This window comes from Zootermopsis nevadensis, unplaced genomic scaffold (genome assembly GCF_977971745.1).
Source record: "Zootermopsis nevadensis isolate Lab colony 2312 unplaced genomic scaffold, Znev_1.0 Znev_ptg000010l, whole genome shotgun sequence".
Classification (NCBI taxonomy): Eukaryota; Metazoa; Arthropoda; class Insecta; order Blattodea; family Termopsidae; genus Zootermopsis; species Zootermopsis nevadensis.
Window position 1 is genome coordinate 5,356,096 of NW_028259142.1, and position 6,000 is coordinate 5,362,095.

The window sequence follows — 6,000 nt, forward strand, 5'->3', positions numbered from 1 at the left end:
AAGCGCACAAACCCAAAGAAATTTGAAAAATTTCAATTTACATTTCTTTTTAAAATTTTCAAAAAATTTTGGTTATGTGTGCTTTTCAGACAAATTCCAGCATTTTTCGATTTTCGGAAAATTTTCAAAATTTTTTAAAGGTCTCCTCAAGTGATGCATGTTAGTCTCGCTGAATACCACATCCTGTCTCTGCCCGACTCGACCTCTATCTCACCCAGTTGTTATCTGCCTCGGTGTGCGCACCATCCGGCCTCTGCAGGTCTCTGATCACTGCGTGTCCGTGTCTGCCTCACGTGTTCCGGGCCGCACCTGGGCTTGTCGGAGACGGCACGTTAGAGCCTTGTCATACAGAGACCGGTCTGTGCAGAGCCGGAGTCAGGCACAGACCGCATTCGTCAGACACAGTACATCAAAAGCAGTCCGACAGAGACCGGGTCTGGAAGGCATCAGGTGGTGGAATTTTGAAAAAATTCAAAATTTTCAAAAAATCAAAAAATGCTGCAAATTGTCGAAAAAGCGCAAAAAAGCAAAGAAATTTGAAAAATTTCAACTTACATTTTTTTTTCAAAATTTTCAAAAAATTTTGGTTTTGTGCGCTTTTCAGACAATTTCCAGCATGATTTGATTTTTCGAAAATTTTGAAAATTTTCAAATTTTTTTCAAATCTCTCCTCAGGAGACGCATTCCAGTCTCGCTGAATACCACATTCTGTCTCTGCCGGACTCGCCCTCTATCTCACCTAGTTGCTACCTGTCTCGGTGTCTGCACCAATCGGCCCCTGCAGGTCTCTGAACTCTGCATGTCCGTGCCGGACATCGTGTTGCCGGCCGCACGTGGGCTTGTCGGAGACGGCACGTTAGAGCCTTGTCATACAGAGACCGGTCTGTGCAGAGCCGGAGTCAGGCACAGACCGCATTCGTCAGACACAGTACATCAAAAGAAGTCCGACAGAGACCGGGTCTGGAATGCATCAGGTGGTGGAATTTTGAAAAATTTCAAAATTTTCAAAAAATCAAAAAATGCTGCAAATTGTCCAAAAAGCGCACAAATCCAAAGAAATTTGAAAAATTTCAACTTACATTTTTTTCAAAATTTTCAAAAAATTTCGGTTTTGTGCGCTTTTCAGACAATTTCCAGCATGTTTTGATTTTTCGAAAATTTTGAAAATTTACAAATTTTTTTCAAAGGTCTCTTCAGGAGATGCCTGCTAGTCTCGCTGAATGCCACATTCTGTCTCCGCCGGACTCGCCCTCTATCTCACCTAGTTGCTACCTGTCTCGGTGTCTGCACCAACCGGCCTCTGCAGGTCTCTGATCTCTGCATTTCCGTGTCGGACATCGTGTTGCCGGCCGCACGTGGGCTTGTCGGAGACGGCACGTTAGAGCCTTGTCATACAGAGACCGGTCTGTGCAGAGCTGGAGTCAGGCGCAGACCGCATTCGTCAGACACAGTACATCAAAAGCAGTCCTACAGAGACCGGGTCTGGAAGGCATCAGGTGGTGGAATTTTGAAAAAATTGAAAATTTTCAAAAAATCAAAAAATGCTGCAAATTGTCCAAAAAGCGCACAAATCCAAAGAAATTTGAAAAATTTCAAATTACATTTTTTTTTCAAAATTTTCAAATTTTTTTGTTTTTGTGCGCTTTTCAGACAATTTCCAGCATTTTTGGATTTTTCGAAAATTTTGAAAATTTTCAATTTTTTTCAAAGGTCTCCGCTGGAGATGCATGCCAGTCTCCCTGAATGCCACATCCTTTCTCTGCCCGACCCGACCTCTGTCTCACCCAGTTGTTATCTGCCTCGGTGTGTGCACCATCCGGCCTCTGCAGGTCTCTGATCTCTGCATGTCAGTATCTGCCTCACGTGTTCCGGGCCGCACTTGGGCTTGTCGGAGACGGCTCGTTAGAGCCTTGTCATACAGAGACCGGTCCGTGCAGAGCCGGAGTCAGGCACAGACCGCATTCGTCAGACACAGTACATCAAAAGCAGTCCGACAGAGACCGGGTCTGGAAGGCATCAGGTGGTGGAATTTTGAAAAAATTCAACATTTTCAAAAAATGAAAAAATGCTGCAAATTGTCGAAAAAGCGCACAAAACCAAAGAAATTTGAAAAATTTCAACTTATATTTTTTTTTCAAAATTTTTTGGTTTTGTGCGCTTTTCAGACAATTTCCAGCATGTTTTGATTTTTCGAAAATTTTGAAAATTTTCAAATTTTTTTCAAATCTCTCCTCAGGAGACGCATGCCAGTCTCGCTGAATGCCACATTCTGTCTCTGCCGGACTCGCCCTCTATCTCACCTAGTTGCTACCTGTCTCGGTGTCTGCACCAACCGGCCCCTGCAGGTCTCTGAACTCTGCATGTCCGTGCCGGACATCGTGTTACCGGCCGCACGTGGGCTTGTCGGAGACGGCACGTTAGAGCCTTGTCATACAGAGACCGGTGTGTGCAGAGCCGGAGTCAGGCACAGACCGCATTCGTCAGAAACAGTACATCAAAAGAAGTCCGACAGAGACCGGGTCTGGAAGGCATCAGGTGGTGGAATTTTGAAAAATTTCAAAATTTTCAAAAAATCAAAAAATGCTGCAAATTGTCCAAAAAGCGCACAAATCCAAAGAAATTTGAAAAATTTCAACTTACATTTTTTTTCAAAATTTTCAAAAAATTTCGGTTTTGTGCGCTTTTCAGACAATTTCCAGCATGTTTTGATTTTTCGAAAATTTTGAAAATTTACAAACTTTTTTCAAAGGTCTCTGCAGGAGATGAATGCCAGTCTCCCTGAATGCCACATCCTGTCTCTGCCCGACTCGACCTCTGTCTCACCCAGTTGTTATCTGCCTCGGAATGTGCACCATCCGGCCTCTGCAGGTCTCTGACCTCTGCATGTCCGTGTCTGCCTCACGTGTTCCGGGCCGCACCTGGTCTTGTCGGAGACGGCACGTTAGAGCCTTGTCATACAGAGACCGGTCTGTGCAGAGCCGGAGTCAGGCACAGACCGCATTCGTCAGACACAGTACTTCAGAAGCAGTCCGACACCGACCGGGTCTGGAAGGCATCAGGTGGTGGAATTTTGAAAAAATTCAAAATTTTCAAAAAATCAAAAAATGCTGCAAATTGTCGAAAAAGCGCACAAAACCAAAGAAATTTGAAAAATTTCAACTTACATTTTTTTTTCAAAATTTTCAAAAAATTTTGGTTTTGTGCGCTTTTCAGACAATTTCCAGCATTTTTGGATTTTTCGAAAGATTTGAAAATTTTCAAATTTTTTTCAAATCTCTCCTCAGGAGACGCATGCCAGTCTCGCTGAATGCCACATTCTGTCTCTGCCGGACTCGCCCTCTATCTCACCTAGTTGCTACCTGTCTCGGTGTCTCCACCAACCGGCCCCTGCAGGTCTCTGAACTCTGCATGTCCGTGCCGGACATCGTGTTGCCGGCCGCACGTGGGCTTGTCGGAGACGGCACGTTAGAGCCTTGTCATGCAGAGACCGGTCTGTGCAGAGCCGGAGTCAGGCACAGACCGCATTCGTCAGACACAGTACATCAAAAGAAGTCCGACAGAGACCGGGTCTGGAAGGCATCAGGTGGTGGAATTTTGAAAAATTTCAAAATTTTCAAAAAATCAAAAAATGCTGCAAATTGTGCAAAAAGCGCACAAATCCAAAGAAATTTGAAAAATTTCAACTTACATTTTTTTTCAAAATTTTCAAAAATTTTTGGTTTTGTGCGCTTTTCAGACAATTTCGAGCATTTTTGGACTTTTTCGAAAATTTTGAAAATTTTCAATTTTTTTCAAAGGTCTCCGCTGGAGATGCATGCCAGTCTCCCAGAATGCCACATCCTGTCTCTACCCGACTCGACCTCTGTCTCACCCAGTTGTCATCTGCCTCGGAATGTGCACCATCCGGCCTCTGCAGGTCTCTGACCTCTGCATGTTCGTGTCTGCCTCACGTGTTCCGGGCCGCACCTGGTCTTGTCGGAGACGGCACGTTAGAGCCTTGTCATACAGAGACCGGTCTGTGCAGAGCCGGAGTCAGGCACAGACCGCATTCGTCAGACACAGTACTTCAAAAGCAGTCCGACAGAGACCGGGTCTGGAAGGCATCAGGTGGTGGAATTTTGAAAAATTTCAAAATTTTCAAAAAATCAAAAAATGCTGCAAATTGTCCAAAAAGCGCACAAATCCAAAGAAATTTGAAAAATTTCAACTTACATTTTTTTTTCAAAATTTTCAAAAATTTTTGGTTTTGTGCGCTTTTCAGACAATTTCGAGGATTTTTGGACTTTTTCGAAAATTTTGAAAATTTTCAATTTTTTTCAAAGGTCTCCGCTGGAGATGCATGCCATTCTCCCAGAATGCCACATCCTGTCTCTGCCCGACTCGACCTCTGTCTCACCCAGTTGTTATCTGCCTCGGTGTGTGCACCATCCGGCCTCTGCAGGTCTCTGATCTCTGCATGTCAGTGTCTGCCTCACGTGTTCCGGGCCGCACTTGGGCTTGTCGGAGACGGCTCGTTAGAGCCTTGTCATACAGACACCGGTCCGTGCAGAGCCGGAGTCAGGCACAGACCGCAATCGTCAGACACAGTACATCAAAAGAAGTCTGACAGAGACCGGGCCTGGAAGGCATCAGGTGGTGGAATTTTGAAAAAATTCAAAATTATCAAAAAATCAAAAAATGCTGCAAATTGTCGAAAAAGCGCACAAATCCAAAGAAATTTGAAAAATTTCAACTTACATTTTTTTTCAAAATTTTCACAAAATTTTGGTTTTGTGCGCTTTTGAGACAATTTCCAGCATTTTTGGATTTTTCGAAAATTTTGAAAATTTTTAATTTTTTTCATTGGTCTCTGCAGGAGATGAATGCCAGTCTCCCTGAATGCCACATCCTGTCTCTGCCCGACTCGACCTCTGTCTCACCCAGTTGTTATCTGCCTCGGTGTGTGCACCATCCGGCCTCTGCAGGTCTCTGATCTCTGCATGTCCGTGTCTGCCTCACGTGTTCCGGGCCGCACCTGGTCTTGTCGGAGACGGCACGTTAGAACCTTGTCATACAGAGACCGGTCTGTGCAGAGCCGGAGTCAGGCACAGACCGCATTCGTCAGACACAGTACATCAAAAGCAGTCCTACAGAGACCGGGTCTGGAAGGCATCAGGTGGTGGAATTTTGAAAAAATTCAAAAATTTTCAAAAAATGAAAAAATGCTGCAAATTGTCGAAAAAGCGCACAAAACCAAAGAAATTTGAAAAATTTCAACTTACATTTTTTTTCAAAATTTTCAAAATTTTTGGTTTTGTGCACTTTTCAGACAATTTCCAGCATGTTTTGATTTTTCGAAAATTTTGAAAATTTACAAATTTTTTTCAAAGGTCTCTTCAGGAGATGCATGCCAGTCTCGCTGAATGCCACATTCTGTCTCTGCCGGACTCGCCCTCTATCTCACCTAGTTGCTACCTGTCTCGGTGTCTGCACCAACCGGCCTCTGCAGGTCTCTGATCTCTGCATGTCCGTGTCGGACATCGTGTTACCGGCCGCACGTGGGCTTGTCGGAGACGGCACGTTAGAGCCTTGTCATACAGAAACCGGTGTGTGCAGAGCCGGAGTCAGGCACAGACCGCATTCGTCAGACACAGTACATCAAAAGCAGTCCGACAGAGACCGGGTCTGGAAGGCATCAGGTGGTGGAATTTTGAAAAAATTCAAAATTTTCAAAAAATCAAAAAATGCTGCAAATTGTCCAAAAAGCGCACAAATCCAAAGAAATTTGAAAAATTTCAACTTACATTTTTTTCAAAATTTTCAAAAAATTTTGGTTTTGTGCGGTTTTCAGACAATTTCCAGCATTTTTAAATTTTTCGAAAATTTTGAAAATTTTCAATTTTTTTCAAAGGTCTCCGCTGGAGATGCATGCCAGTCTCCCTGAATGCCACATCCTGTCTCTGCCCGACTCGACCTTTGTCTCACCCAGTTGTTATCTGCCTCGGTGTGTGCACCATCCGG